This window comes from Coregonus clupeaformis, chromosome 7, assembly GCF_020615455.1.
Source record: "Coregonus clupeaformis isolate EN_2021a chromosome 7, ASM2061545v1, whole genome shotgun sequence".
NCBI classification, from domain to species: Eukaryota; Metazoa; Chordata; class Actinopteri; order Salmoniformes; family Salmonidae; genus Coregonus; species Coregonus clupeaformis.
Window position 1 is genome coordinate 67,231,005 of NC_059198.1, and position 17,031 is coordinate 67,248,035.

The 17,031-nt window shown below is 45.2% G+C and overlaps 1 pseudogene; it reads left to right on the top strand.

Annotated features, from left to right (window-relative positions):
* The window catches only part of LOC123491285, a 202,868-nt pseudogene that overhangs the window by 104,103 nt on the left and 81,734 nt on the right, over window positions 1–17,031 (top strand).

A 17,031-nucleotide genomic window follows, 5' to 3' on the forward strand; every position in this document is an offset into this window, starting at 1 on the left:
TGAATGGGATTAAGCTAATGAAAGGTAATTAGGGTCAGGCCTGCTGCATTAGCCCATACGTGTGGAGAGATGGGCTATTTTAGAAAGCGCTACTCACACTGGACAGAAATAAAGATAACGTACTGTACGGAAAAGATAGGGGCTAATAGGAGCATCTGACACATGCACATAAGGTTGCATACGTGATAGATTTATGTGTGTGTAAGAGATTGTCTTTGGCCCCTTGTCTCACCTCTTTGACCTCTTTAGAATCTTTTCACTCAGGTGAGGTCGTCACAGGTGAACGAGATTCCCTTTCCCCACGGACGCTCCCAGGACTGGAATTCCAATTGGGATAAGTCCTTGGAATTCTGTGGATTGGAATAAGGCTTCTGTGAAGAATTGGGGGGGGAGTGGTAGAATGGATTAGAGAAGAGAGAACAGAATTAGGTGGGAATGAGAAACGTTGGCGAGAGAAAGAGGCTCTAGATAATGACCTGTGCCACTGGCCATGGGCTGATTAAACAAGGGAAGGGAGGAGGGGGATGGAAGATAGAAGAGCTGCAAAGGAGAGCTCTGCTGTACTCCCTGTTCACCCACGACTGCATGGCTTTGCACGACACCAACTCCATCATCAAGTTTGCTAACGACACCACGGTTGTAGGCCTGACAACCAACATCTACGAGTCAACCTACAGGGAGGAGGTACGTGAACTGGCATTGTGGTGCCAGGACAAGAACCTCTCCCTCAACGTCAGCAAAACAAAAGAGTTGATTGTTGACTTCAGGAAGCAGAGGAGGGAACATGCCCTGATCCACATCAACAGGACTGCAGTAGAGAGAGTCAGCGGTTTGAAGTTCCTCGGGGTGGTTGAGGGGCAGCTCTCAAGGGGAACTGTGGGGGGATCTTGGATGGTTGGTGGCCTGGTGATTGGGAGCTTGGGCCGGTGGCCAAGAGGTTGCTGGTTCGGGTCCCCGAATTGACTGGGTGGGGACTTCTGTCGTGCACTTGGGCGGGGCGCCTGACCCAGGTTGCTCCTGTGGGTCGCTCTGGATGGGAGTGTCTGCTGGATGACTGAATGTAATGTAATGTAATGTTCAGCGGCTTCACTGCAGATAGATTGTATGTTTTAAAATAAAAAGTTCCTCTGGGTCCACATCACAGAGGACTTGACATGGACCAACACCACCACCACTCTTGTCAAGAGGGCGCAACAGCGTCTCTACTTCCTGAGGCGGCTGAAGAAATTTGGCATGCCAACCCGGGTCCTCTCCAAATACTACTGCAGCACCATCGAGAGCATCCTGACCGTTATTTACTATTGCTAATTCTGCACAATTTAAACACCTGCTCTCCAATCCCCCCTTTCTCTGATACATTTTATTATTTTCTACTGAGCCATTTACTTTATGTTCGTATTCTTTTCTTTTCTTATTGTTGTTGTATTGTCGAGAAGGAACCTGCAAGGAAGCATTACTTTGGGAAACCTAGTCAGTTGCACAACTGAATGCAGTCAACTGAAATGTGTTTTCCACATTGAGAGTTGCGGGGGCTGCCTTAATCGATGTCCATGGTGCCCGGGGAGCAGTTGTTCTGCAGAACAGCAGATTTTTCCACCTTGCCGGCTTGGGGATTTGAACCAGCGACTTTTCAGTTACTGGCCCAATGCTCTTAACTGCTAGGCTACCTGCCGCAGTATACTATGTGTATCCTGTACATACGACTAATAAGCTTGAAACTTGAGAGAGAAGTTTCTCTCTTGTCGTCTCTTATTCTTCATGACCACTGATCCACATCTATAGCCTCTCTTTGCCGCAGTAAAACAGGAGGGAAAAAGGTAAGGAGGAGAAAAGAGCAGGGGGAGAAGAGAGGAGGAGGAGGGTCACAGGAAACTCATCTCTCTGGTAATTGACGGGGCGCTCGTTTAGCTTGGCCCGACCGTTAGATTGGTGCGGCCAACCAGAACGCCCTCCTCCTTCTCCCGCTCTTTTTTTCTCCCACTTGTTCTCGCTCTCCGTTTCTCTCCCTCGCTTTCCGCTCTGCTGTGAATAGAGCTGCTGACTCTTAATGTCTCCGTTCTATTCCTGCACCCGTCTTCCCTGAAGTTTACATTACTAGAAACTAGTACTAGAAACCTCTCTACCGCTTGCCTTTTCCTCCTCCCCCACACTTCCCTCTCTCCATGTGTCAACCTAGCTGTCTCTCTCTCTCTCTTTCATTTCTTCTTCTCTCGATTGAAATTCAAAGGAGTTGGATTGTCAGGACAAGAGTACAATGTTAATTTGATTGTGGCAGTAATGAATTGCAAAATGCACACAAAGGGGAGCTAACTACTCATACAATGAAAAGGGATGAGATACAGTTTGCTTTTACATCAGGTCATATGTGCAACTACTAAAGTACTAAATTATATCAAATATCTGCCTGAGACAATAAATATATCGGCTTAGGCATATTTATTGATTTAGTCAGGGGATTTGATTCTATAGAGATTATTTTACTTTGCTTGGCTCACAGCATGACATTGTATTTCCAGTCTCTTCTCTTGCCTGGTCTTCAAATGACTTTTCCAGTCAATTTGAGCATGTCAACTCTGAAGGATTACTGTCTGAACCTTTGTCAGTCCCTATGGGAGTCCCTCAGGGCTCTATATTAGGCCCCATTCTGTTCTCCATAGTCACAAGTTATGTTGCAATTGCATCTGGGATTTCCCCAATGTGCTTTACGTTGTAAGAGGGGAAGTGACCTCATCCACCACTACCAAATTGTAGTACAGCAGCTATTTATTACCAGACAAGAAGACTTCTCCAATTTCCCCCCAGCCTCTTGTTCTCCTGACCTTCACTTTCTCTTAATCACAAAGAAATATGTACCTCACACAGACACGGCCAAGGTCGTCCTCAGCATTCAGGATGTCCGTTATCACTCTACCATAAGATTTGTCACTTGGGCCCAGTTCCAAACCTATCCCTGTGATCTTCACTGCCCTTCATTGTTGCACCCAAACATATAGAAGCCTAGTGGTTAAGAACGTTGGGCCAGTAACTGAAAGGTCGCTGGTTCGAATCCCCAAGCCAACTAGGTGGAGAATCTGTGCCCTTGAGCAAGGCACTTAATCCTAATTGCTCCTGTAAATCGCTCTGGATAAGAGCATCTGGTAAATGATTCCAATGTAAATCCTAATATTGTTGGTGGTCCTGATAGCCTGTTGATCGTTATTGTTTCAGTGTGAGGTGAGATCTATGTTCTTCTTTCTTCTTCCTCTATACTCTCTCTTTCTCTCACCTCTACTGTTTTCTCTCCCCCTTATATTTCTCTCTCCATTTCATTCTCCTTTTGCTCTCTCTCTCTCTCTCCCTCTCTCTCTCTCTCTCTCTCTCTCTCTCTCTCTCTCTCTCTCTCTCTCTCTCTCTCTCTCTCTCTCTCTCTCTCTCTTTATCCTCCCTCCCTCCCTGAGTAATGTCAGGTCTCTTCCCTGTCATCATCATTACGTGGCTGATTACCTGTCATTAGGACTCATTAGAGGCCTATCAGCATGGCGGCAGGGGGACAGCCAGGGACGGACTCAGCCCCACACCCTGGCTACCTGTCGACACCCCCACGGCCCAGCTCGGCCCGCCTGGACTATCTTAGATTGTGTGTGGGGGGGTTGGGAGGTACGAGGGATGTGTCTGTGTGTGTGTGAGAGATGGCCAGACAAGATATTTTTCTCTTTCTCCGGGAGAGGCAATTGGATTGAATGATAATTGGTGCTGTTTCAAGTCTGAAGGATTCACATTATTGGCTCGTCTGCGGAGTGTAATTTGTATCTGCTCTCTGTGTGTCTGCAGAATGTGCTCGTCTGTGTGGAAACAGTATACGGTTTTGTGTGTGTGTGGCTGGTGCACGTACATACAGCCACACACTACCACATGCTGATGCCGGTGTGTTTGTGGTGATACCTGTGTTTGGTGATTGTGCGTGTGTTTCTCACACATGGAAGAGATCAGGCAGTGTTTAGGCTAGACTGGGACTGAACAGACTGATACAGTAGTAGCTAGATAAACAGACTGTCTCGGGCTGTAAATAAATACTACAGTAGTACATGGTAGTACATCATCCTGGACACATGGGGCACTATGCATTCATGGACAGATTATTGGGTTGTGATGACTTCCAGACAGGGTGCATTTCAATAGTCTGAAGTCGCTTCCTCTCATTGTATGGTTTCTTCCTCTTTCCTTACAATCTGATCTGAATCTCATTTATACATACACTACCGGTCAAAAGTTTTAGAACACCTACTCATTCAAGGGTTTTTCTTATTTTTTTAAAACTATTTTCTACATTGTAGAATAACAGTGAAGACATCAAAACTATGAAATAACACATGGAATCATGTAGTAACCAAAAAAGTGTTAAACAAATCAATATATTTTATATTTGAGATTCTTCAAATAGCCACCCTTTGTGCTTTGATGACAGCTTTGCACTCTTGGCATTCTCTCAACCAGCTTCATGAGGTAGTCACCTGGAATGCATTTCAATTAACAGGTGTGCCTTTTTAAAATTTAATTTGTGGAATTTCTTTCCTTGTTAATGCGTTTGAGCCAATTGTGTTGTGACAAGGTAGGGGGGTATACAGAAGATAGCCCTATTTGGTGAAAGACCAAGTCCATATTATGTCAAGAACAGCTCAAATAAGCAAAGAGAAACGACAGTCCATCATTACTTTCAGACATGAAGGTCAGTCAATACGGAACATTTCAAGAACGTTGAGTGCAGTCGCAAAAACCATCAAGCGATGTGATGAAACTGGCTCTCATGAGGACCGCCACAGGAATGGAAGACCCAGAGTTATCTCTGCTGCAGAGGATAAGATTGCAGCCCAAATAAATGCTTCACAGAGTTCAAGTAACAGACACATCTCAACATCAACTGTTCAGAGGAGACTTTGTGAATCAGGCCTTCATGGTTGGATTGCTGGAAAGAAACCACTACTAAAGGACACCAATAAGAAGAAGAGTTGCTTGGGCCAAGAAACACGAGCAATGGACATTAGACCGGTGTAAATTTGTCCTTGGGTCTGGAGTCCAAATTGGAGATTTTTGGTTCCAACCGCTGTGTCTTTGTGAGACGCGGTGTGGGTGAATGGATGATCTCTGCATGTGTGGTTCCCACCGTAAAGCATGGAGGAGGAGGTGTTATGGTGTTTTGCTGGTGACACTGTCTGTGATTTATTTAGAATTCAAGGCACACTTAACCAGCATGGCTACCAAAGCATTCTGCAGCGATACACCATCCCATCTGGTTTGGCCTTAGTCCCACTATCATTTGTTTTTCAACAGGACAATGACCCAACACACCTCCAGGCTGTGTAAGGGCTATTTTACCAAGAAGGAGAGTGATGGAGTGCTGCATCAGATGACCTGGCCTCTCAAATATGACACTTTTTTGGTTACTACTTGATTCCATATGTGTTATTTCATAGTTTTGATGTCTAGAATGGCGCCGGAGAAGATGGCTGCCGTTTTACAGCCCTCTAACCAATTGTACTATTATGTGTGTTTTTCCGCGTTATTTGTAATTTATTTTGTACATAATGTTTCTGCCATCGTCTATTATAACCAAAAAGAGCTTCTGGATATTAGGACAGCGATTACTCACCTCGTATTGGACGAAGATTTTTTCTTCAACGAGGCGGCCGCGAAGGATATCCTACAGACACCCGACAAGGCCAAAATCCCCGTCATTCGCATGAGGAAGAGACGGAGATGTCGGGGTGCCTTGTAAGGATCCGACGGCGAGCGAGTAAACTGCCTCTCCCATCAATCCTATTAGCCAATCTTCAATCATTTGAGAATAAATTGGATGACCTAAGATTACGGTTATCCTACCAACTGGACATTAAAGATTGTAATATCTTATGTTTCACCGAGTCGTGGCTGAACGACGACATGGACAACATACAGCTAGCGGGCTATACGCTATATCGGCAGGATAGAACGGCTGACTCCGGTAAGACAAGGGGTGGCGGTCTGTGTATATTTGTAAAGGACAGCTGGTGCACAAAATCAAATACTAAGGAAGTTTCGAGGTTTTGCTCGCCTGAGGTAGAGTATCTTATTATAAGCTGTAGACCACACTATTTACCAAGAGAGTTTTCATCTATATTTTTCATAGCTGTCTATTTACCACCACAAACCAATGCTGTCATTAAGATCGCACTGAATGAGCTGTATAAGGCCATAAGTCAACAGGAAAACGCTCATCCAGAGGCAGCGCTCCTAGTGGCCGGGGACTTTAATGCAGGGAAACTTAAATCCGTTCTACCTCATTTCTACCAGCATGTTAAATGTGCAACCAGAGGAAAAAAAACTCTAGACCACCTTTACTCCACACACAGAGACGCATACAAAGCTCTCCCTCGCCCTCCATTTGGCAAATCTGACCATAACTCTATCCTCCTGATTCCTGCTTATAAGCAAAAACTAAAGCAGGAAGCACCAGTGACTCGGTTAATAAAGTGGTCAGATGACGCAGATGCTAAGCTACAGGACTGTTTTGCTAGCACAGACTGGAACATGTTCCGGGATTCTTCAGATAGCATTGAGGAGTACACCACATCAGTCACTGGCTTCATCAATAAGTGCATCGATGATGTCGTCCCCACAGTGACCGTACGTACATACCCCAACCAGAAGCCATGGATTACAGGAAACATCCACACTGAGCTAAAGGGCAGAGCTGCCGCTTTCAAGGAGCGGGACTCTAACCCGGACGCTTATAAGAAATACCGCTATGCCCTCCGACGAACCATCAAACAGGCAAAGAGTCAATACAGGACTAAGATTGAATCGTACTACACCGGCTCTGACGCTCGTCGGATGTGGCAGGGCTTGAAAACTATTACAGACTACAAAGGGAAGCACAGCCGCGAGCTGCCCAGTGACACAAGACTTCCAGACGAGCTAAACCACTTCTATGCTCGCTTCGAGGCAAGCAACACTGAAGCATGCATGAGAGCACCAGCTGTTCCGGATGACTATGTGATCACGCTCTCCGTAGCCGATGTGAGTAAGACTTTTAAGCAGGTAAACATTAACAAGGCCGCAGGGCCAGACGGATTACCAGGACGTGTACTCCGAGCATGTGCTGACCAACTGGCAAGTGTCTTCACCGACATTTTCAACATGTCCCTGACTGAGTCTGTAATACCAACATGTTTCAAGCAGACCACCATAGTCCCCGTGCCCAAGGACTCTAAGATAACCTGCCTAAATGACTACCGACCCGTAGCACTGACGTCTGTTGCCATGAAGTGCTTTGAAAGGCTGGTCATGGCTCACATCAACACCATTATCCCAGAAACCCTAGACCCACTCCAATCCTGACTGGTTGCATCACCGCCTGGTATGGCAACTGCTTGGCCTCCGACCGCAAGGCACTACAGGGGGTAGTGCGTACGGCCCAGTACATCACTGGGGCCAAGCTTCCTGCCATCCACGACCTCTATACCAGGCGATGTCAGAGGAAGGCCCTCAAAATTGTCAAAGACTCCAGCCACCCTAGTCATAGACTGTTCTCTCTGCTACCGCACGGCAAGCGGTACCGGAGTGCCAAGTCTAGGTCCAAAAGACTTCTCAACAGCTTCTACCCCCAAGCCATAAGACTCCTGAACAGCTAATCATGGCTACTCGGACTATTTGCACTGCCCCCCCCACCCCATCTTTTTACGCTGCTGCTACTCTGTTAATTATTTATGCATAGTCACTTTAACTCTACCCACATGTACATATTACTTCAACTACCTCAATTGACTCTGCACCGGTACCCCCCTTTATATATAGCCTCCCTACTGTTATTTTATTTTACTTCTGCTCTTTTTTTCTCAACACTTTTTTGTTGTTTTATTTTACTTTTTTATTAAAAAGAAATGCACTGTTGGTTAAGGGCTGTAAGTAAGCATTTCACTGTAATGTCTGCACCTGTTGTATTCGGCGCATGTGGCCAATAACATTTGATTTGATTTGATTCACTATTATTCTACAATGTACAAAATAGTAAAAATAAAGAAAAACCCTTCTAAAACTTTTGACTGGTAGTGTGTATGGACCACATGCCCAGCTTCTCTCTCTCTTTCTCTTTCTAATTATATCATTTTTTGTTCTCTCTCTCTATCACTGTCTATTGTTCTCTGCCTTCTTCCCCCCCCCCCTATCATATGCTCGAATAACAGAATACCTGCCTCTGTCTCTCTCTCTCAGGGTTGGGAGGAGAGTGTGGACGCGGCCGTGTCTCACCTCCTAAGGACCTGTTTGTCCCGCAGCCCTAAGGACCAGGCCCTGTCTCTGTCCACCTCCCAGCTCAGCATGCCCAAAGACACGGTCCGCCTGAAGAAGCACATCACCGTGCTGTGTGACCGCCTGGGCAAGGGGGGACGGCTGTCCCTGGCCTCCGAGGCCAACGTACCCATACCAGTCATGATGCCAGGTGAGAGAGGGGGAAGAGTGTTTGTGTCTCTCTCTCTCTCTCTCTCTGTCTCTGTCTCTGTCTCTGTCTCTGTCTCTGTCTGTGTGTGTGAGAAAAAGCAGTTTCTCTTCATTAGTGTTCAGTATAGCCTGTAATGTAGCCGTTAACCCCTTCCTCTGAGAGTGCCTAATAAATCCTGTCACACTGAGGTGTGTGTGCACGCTCTGTTGTTCCAGTGTTAACCCCTGGCTGTGAGAATGCCTAGTAAACACTAGTCCCCTGGTAAAGGTGTTATGGTTGGAGAGAAGAGCACATGTCTCAATCATAGCCCTGTTTATGACCTTCACACACTCACAGGCCTACAGTGGTGTGTGTGTGCGCCCATCCACCACTCCCATGGGTCATTGAGTTCTAACAAAAATGTGTGTGTGTCTGCACGCCCTTCATTTAGTCTGTCCTTCATTAAGCAGGCCAAATACCTTTTTTACCCCCACTTATTTTTTTGCTTCGACCTCCCTCCTCTCTCTCTTCCTCCCTCCTCTCTCTCTTCCTCCCTCTTTCTTCTCTTCCTCCCTCTTTCTTCTCTTCCTCCCTCTTTCTTCTCTTCCTCCCTCCTCTCTCTCTTTTCCTCCCTCTTTCTTCTCTTCCTCCCTCTTCTCTCTCTTCCTCCCTCCTCTCTCTTCCTCCCTCTCCCCCTTGCCCCTCTTTAGCAGTCACCCCTCACACGTATAAGTGTGTCGATGACATATCAACTCGACCATTTCCCTTCAGTAGTTCTCTCCCCAGTTTCCACCCCATCAAACACAGCAGTTGATTAATGCTAGATGTTTAATATGATATATGAGGAGTGTTGATGGACACAGGGGCAGTATTGTGAAGCGGTAGGTAGCCTCCAGCCAGACTAATGAATATGGATACAGTGGAGTGAGGAAATATTAACGATGGTTTACAGCTGAAAACCTCCCGCTCCACAAATAGAATAATTAGTTGCCTTATTGAGTGCTTGACGCATTCATGCTTTGGAGCTTGTAATTAATTCACAACATGGATGTGGGTTCTTGACCAATGTAGAATACTTAGAGTTCTGGGATAGTGTAGTTGCATTGTCGTTTTCTTTCATGTATTTTGCTGTTGTTAAACTTGACATTGTTTGTCGTTAGGCTTAAAGTACATAATGCTGTTATGGTAGTGGCATAGAAGCTAGGGTCTTTGATAGTTATGACAGCTGTCTTGATATAGACACGCATTACACACACAGCTATTTAGATCAGCTGCAGTAGTTGATATATGCAGTAGCTTGGGACTGTTACTGTATGGATGTGTGCAATAAACCAGTTAAGTTGCAATAATGTGTTTTATTTGGGACTACTGGAGTTATGCCTTATATGATGTCCATCCAGGGTGTGTTTGTGTCAGAGTCCTGCACAGGTCCGTTTTTTGGAGCCGCACCCGCTCCGTCCCGGCCACATCAATTCCGAGCCCCATCCGACATCAGGACCGATTTATTTTATTTATTTATTTTTTTTTTTTTTTTTTGCAACCTGACCCACCCACATAGTATTGTTCCGAGAGCCGATCCGTGACCCGCCAAATAACATCAATTTATGTAAATGTTTTCATGACTCCGTAGTAGTAGGATATTATTCCCCTTCCCTGCATTAATGAATTTGTCTGCATGTCTATTCAACATTTGGATAAAAGGAAACCATGCCATGAATTAAGAACGATAGGCTACCTTTTTATCTTCACAATACGATGCGTCACATTGACGACTCAAATCGCTTTGAGAATAATAGCGATCTAATTAGCCTTTTTACCTAATGAAAGCCAGTAGGCGACATAACAAAACAAGATCTTTATATTCAATATTGTTTCGATAATCAAATAGTTTAAATGAAACTTAAATAAACAATTGAATAGTGCATTCGGAAAGTATTCAGACACTTTCACTTTTTAATTACAAGCTTATTCTAAAATTGATTAAAAACATTTTTTCCCTCATCGATCTACACACACACTACCCCATAATGACAAAGCGAAAACAGGATTTTAGATATGTTTGCAAATGTATTTAAAAAAAAAAAATCAGATTTCTTTATTTACATAAATATTCAGACCCTTTGCTATGAGACTCGAAATTGAGCTCAGGTCAATCTGTTTCCATTGATCATCCTTGAGATGTTTCTACAACTTGATTTGGAGTCCACCTGTGGTAAATTCAATTAATTGAACATGATTTGGAAAGGCACACACTTGTCTATATACAGTAAGGTCCCACAGTTGACAGTGCATGCCAGAGCAAAAACCAAGTCATGAGGTCGAAGGAATTCTCCGTAGAGCTGCGAGACAGGATTGTGTCGAGGCACAGATCTGGGGATGGGTACCAAAAAATGTCTGCAGCATTGAAGATCCCCAAGAACACAGTGGCCTTTACCATTCTTAAATGGAAGAAGTTTCGAACCACCAATACCATTCCTAGAGCTGGCAGCCCGGCCAAACTGAGCAATCGGGGGAGAAGGGCCCTGGTCAATGAGGTGACCAAGAACCTGATGGTCACTCTGACCGAGCTCCAGAGTTCCTCTGTGGAGATGGGAGAAGCTTCCAGAAGGACAACCATCTCAGTAGCACCCCACCAATAAGGTCTTTATGGTAGAGTGACCAGACGGAAGCCACTCAGTAAAAGGCACATGACAGCCCGCTTGGAGTTTGCCAAAAGGCACCTAAAAGATATCTCAGACCATGAGAAACAAGATTCTCTGGTCTGATGAAACCAAGATTTAATTATTTAGCCTGAATGCCAAGCGTCACGTCTGGAGGACGTCCCTGTAGCTCAGTTGGTAGAGCATGGCGCTTGCAACACCAGGGTTGTGGGTTCGTTTTCCACGGGGGGCCAATATGAAAATGTATGCACTCACTTAACTGTAAGTCGCTCTGGATAAGAGCGTCTGCTAAATGACAAAAATGTTTTAAAAAATGGAGGAAACCTGGCACCATCCCTACTGTGAAGCATGGTGGTGGCAGCATCATGCTGTGGGGATGTTTTTCAGCAGCAGGGACTGGGAGACTAGTCAGGAAAGATGAATGGAGCAAAATACAGAGAGATCCTTGATGAAAACCTGCTCCAGAGTGCTCAGGACCTCAGACTGAGGTGAAGGTTCACCTTCCAACAGGACAACGACCCTAAGCACACAGCCAAGACAACGCAGGAGTGGCTTCGGGACAAGTCTTTGAATGCCCTTGAGTGGCCTGGACTTTAACCCAATCAAACATTTCTGGAGAGACCTGAAAATAGCTGTGCAGCGACGATCCCCATCCAACCTGATAGAGCTTGAGAGGATCTTCAGAGAAGAATGGGAGAAACTCCCCAAATACAGGTGTGCCAAGCTTGTAGCGTCATACCCAAGAAGGCTGTAATCGCTGCCAAAGGTGCTTCAACAAAGTACTGAGTAAAGGGTCTGAATACATTTGCTAAAAATCAGTTTTTGCTTTGTCATTATGGGGTATTGTGTGTCGATTGATGAGAAAAAATATATATAATCCATAACTTAACAAAATGTGGAAAAAGTTAAGTGGTCCGAATGCACTGTAGGCTGCAAAAATAGGCTACTTTTATTTAATAGGCTATTACAGGCCTGGGGCGGCAGGTAGCTTAGTGGTTAAGAGCGTTGTGCCAGTAACCGAAAGGTCGCCGGTTCTAATCCCCGAGCCGACTAGGTGAAAAATCTGTCGATGTGCCCTTGAGCAAGGCACTTAACCCTAATTGCTCCTGTAAGTCGCTCTGGATAAGAGCGTCTGCTAAATGACAAAAATGTAAATGTAAATGTACTCAAACTTATACCAGCCGCACCGGTTTACACTTTATATGGCCTGCGTATGGTCTAAATCAGGGTTCTTCAATTCCGGTCCTGGAGGGCCGAAACACCTCTGTTTTTCATCCTCTCCTTCTAATCAGGGGCTAATTCAGACCTGGGACACCAGGTGAGTGCAATTAACTACCAGGTAGAAATAAAAAACAGAAGTGTTTCGGCCCTCCAGGACCGGAATTGAAGAACCCTGGTCTAAATAAACAACAGCCTGAATTAACGTAGGCTAATAATTAACTGATATTTAATTGAATTATCATAAACAAATACCTGCTTGCACCTTTTGCAGGCTGTGTATCCATCCACCGGGTTGTCCTTCCAAACCGGGGATTTCACTCGTGCAGCACCTGTTTCCACGATGGTGGAGCCTATTCCCCCATCAAAACCTTTCTTTTTATTTCTCCAGTTAGCCTGCGTTACCCATTAGAGAAAGTAAACTTCGCAACTTGTCGTTGCCTATTCTCACGTGGGGGGAGGGAACATAAGCTCTGTGCTTGGACAAATTAGAATGTTTCAGCACCACACAAATAATGGACAGTTCCCTGCTCCACGCTCTCTCAATACGTTCATGGCTGGAAGCCTCGCCGCTCACAGAATGGAATTCACAACACAATGTAACACAACAAGCTCCTGGGTTTGTAAAAAAGTGTAGGCCCTATTATCTTGATTTAAAAAGTTTCTGACTAGCAATATAATTGTTCTGATCCTGTATTGTGTATCCGACCTGATGCAGGACTCTAGTGTGTGTGTGTGTGTGTGTGTGTCTGTGTCAAGAGTATTGAGCAGACAGGATCCATGTCATCCGGTCTCTCTCCTTTCACCGTTGGTCTGCTGCCAAAACACACACACACACACACACACACACACACACACACACACACACACACACACACACACACACACAGAGAGAGTCAGGCAACTCCTGTATGACCAAAGCCCTGTCACTCTTTATGTAAACAGTAATTTGTTACAAACCCCAAGATGTTGCTTTTTCAATCGGCTGTAAACGCAAAAGTTGTTTACGTTTCCAATAACACCGGCGGCAACAGTCTTCCCCGGAGACTGCACACACACACACACACACATAACAAGCACCACTTCATGGCCATGCAGTACACCCTATTCCAGGCGTTGTATAAAAGTGGATGGATGGATGGGATTTGTAGTTTGTGTGATCTTCCCACTACCAATACTGCGTGTGACCTGACAGTTGAATAAACACATACAGTGCAGACCGACACAAATGTACAGTACTCCCTGATATAGACTATTTGTGCTTATATCTGTGACTGAAGGATACACAGAATATTTTCTCTCTTATGACATGCATACGTACTGGTATTTACATTTACATTTTAGTCATTTAGCAGACGCTCTTATCCAGAGCGACTTACAGTTAGTGAATACATATATATATATTTTTTATACTGGCCCCCCGTGGGAATCGAACCCACAACCCTGGCGTTGCAAACACCATGCTCTATCAACTGAGCTACATCCCTGCCGGCCATTCCCTCCCCTACCCTGGACGACGCTGGGCCAATTGTGCGCCGCCCATGAGTCTCCCGGTCGCGGCCGGCTTCGACAGAGCCTGGATTCGAACCAGGATCTCTAGTGGCACAGTTAGCACTGCGATGCAGTGCCTTAGACCACTGCGCCACTCAGGAGTACACACCACTTGTTAGATGTGTAGGTTCCTGTCTCCTGGACACAGTGAGACCCTCTTCTCTCATTCTCCTCGTCCCTCTCTCTCACCGCTCACCCTCTCCTCACCTGACCCTGCGTCTCGCTCTGATGACATCACCTGGGCGGCCTGTTGAGACTCTGGTTTTAACAGCTGCTCTTGGCCTCTGCTCTCTCACACACACACACACACGTCTGCAGCACCTGATGGTAACAGTTCAGTCAGTACTGTTTATCACATGGCCTTCGTTACTTATAGAACTGTTAGCATTGCTTTGTCATTAGGTCAAATGTTGGGCTGCTTTACAGTATGGGTTTGGTGTTGTGGGTCTAATGTCGCTCTCTCCCATTTATCTCTCTTTCTCACTGTCTCTTTCTCTCGATATCTCTCTCTCTATCTCTTGTTTACTCTATCCATGTATGTCAGTAAGCATAGCTTTAGGTCTCTCTGCTTGAGGTTCATCATAGAATGAACTAGATGTTGTGGCCTCCTTGTGTTGTGTGTTTTCACTGTACATCTATTTCATAGCCTTTGTGTGTGTGTGTGTGTGTGTGTGTGCGTGCGTGCGTGCGTGTTTATACATATCTTCTCTTTCCCACCACAGAAGAAGATTGATACCTCTGCATCCACACACACACACACACCACAGTTCCACCTCATGATTTATGACGTTTTATATGGAACTTCCAGTCTCCACTCCACACTGGGCAGGAAAAACACAGGCTGGGGAACAAGTCTCCTTTAGGGAGCACATCCAACCCCCCATCATGTTTTCACATTAGTCAGAGACCTATACATGCTCTCTCTCTCTCTCCTTCTCTCTCTCTCTCGCGCTCCCTCTCTCTCTCCTTCTCTCTCTCTCCTTCTCTCTCTCTCTCTCTCTCTTCTCTCTTTCTCTCTCTCTTCTCTCTTTCTCTCTCTCATTCTTTCTCTCTCTCTCTCTCTCCTCTCTCTTTCTCTCTCTCGTTATTTCTCTCCTTCTCTCTTCTCTCTCTCTTCTTTTGCATTTTCTTTCTTTCTCACTTTCTCGCTCGCTCTTTCTCTCTTTCTTTCTCTCTCATTCTTTCTCTCTTCCTCTCTCTCTCTCTCTCTCTCTCCTCTCTCTTTCTCTCTCTCGTTATTTCTCTCTTCTTCTCTCTCTCTCTTCTTTTGCATTTTCTTTCTTTCTCACTTTCTCGCTCGCTCTTTCTCTCTTTCTTTCTCTCTCATTCTTTCTCTCTTCCTCTCTTCCTCTCTCTCTCTCTCTCTCTCTCTCTCTCTCTCTCTCTCTCTCTCTCTCTCTCTCTCTCTCTCTCTCTCTCTCTCTCTCTCTCTCTCAATTAAATTAACTTTATTTTATTGGCATGACATAACAATGTATATATTGCCAAAGCTTACTTTGGAGATTTATAATATTAATCAATATTGTCAATGGGACAACAGTAACAACAATAATCAAGGGTCAAAATATCCATATGTAGAACAATAACAATGGCATAGAGGACATGTGCAGGTTGGTCTGTCAGACACTGTCCCTCATTTTATGGCAGGCAGCAATGTAGTTCGCTGCCAATCCACAGCTCTCTGCGTCCTCCCCCAACAGGACGGGTAGCCCATCCTCATCTCTGAGGTCTTTGAATAAGGGTTTCAAATTTGGGGAAATGACACTCTCTAATTGTTTTATATTTTTGACATTCAGGAAATGCAGCTCTGTCTCAGCTCTGTCTGCTGTGGTCTCTCTCTCTCTCTCTCTCTCTCTCTCTCTCTCTCTCTCACTCACTCACTCACTCACTCACTCACTCACTCACTCACTCACTCACTCACTCACTCACTCACTCACTCACTCACTCACTCACTCACTCACTCACTCACTCACCCCCTCTCCCTGCTATGTGTTGAATACATTAGCTACTCGGCTGGAACCAGGCGTTTTTGGCAACAGTTGGGAGATCTTGAACGCTCCCCCACTGAATATATTTGCAGTGGAGAAAAACCATATGTTGTGATAAAGTGACTGCCAGGGGAATTGGATTGTAATATACTACTGGGGTGCAGGGTTGTTGACTGGACGTTATGTAAGCATGCTTTGAGGTGTGTGGTGGGGGGTGTTGTTGTGCCTTACTGTATTCTTTACATGTATTTAAGTGTGTGTTCTCTCCCAGAATCCCCTCTATGAACATCTCTAATTAACACTCTAGAAATGGCAGCTTCTCAGTCCAAAAATACATTCCAAGTTCCAAGTCCACTGAGAATTCCTTTGTTCCTATATCCTAATCTGTCTTTGGGAGCCATTTCTGACAGCGTAAACAGATGTATCTTGTCTTGTGTTTGAAGCCTCCTTTCTCAGCTGTTTTGGGAGGATTCCAGTTATGCCTTGTGGTTAGGAGATCTATTCCAGTAAGACTTAAAGAGAGGGGAGAGGAAATAGATGTTGTAGTTGAGAGCAGGACTACTTTTACTGAATGAATGGGATCTGCTCTGCTAGCTAAAGCTCTACTTAATGCTCAACTACTTGATGCGGTTGGAATTCCTAGGCTAATCCCCATTTAGAGAGCGCTGTCTCTGTATGTCTCCGTCTGGCTCACTCTCTCTTTCTGGGTGCGTGCACGTGTGTGTGTGTGTGTGTGCGCGCGCGCATTATCAAATTTGGCAATGTGTCAGTAAGTGGCCATATCTCTCTCATTGCTCAACAGTGTAACCATAAAACCCAGTGTCTTTCCAACGATCTCCCTCCTCTCCTGACTTTTACAATGTTGACATCATAAAGAGTGGAGAAAAAAGCCTTGGTGTTGACTTTGTAGTTGGGACAGGTTTAGACTGTAAAGGTAGATAGGTAAAAACCAGGAAGTGCATTTCCTTTTGGGGAGGGGAGAAAGAGGAGCTACTAGAGATCACATCACAAACAATCTACAAGATTTGAGACCAAACCACAACCAAATGGTCTCCTGAACCACTACACAACGGTCTAACACATTCAAACCACAACCAAATGGTCTCCTGAACCACTACACAACGGTCTAACACATTCAAACCACAACCAACGGTGGTTTGGTGCCTGCTCTACTTTTTTTTAC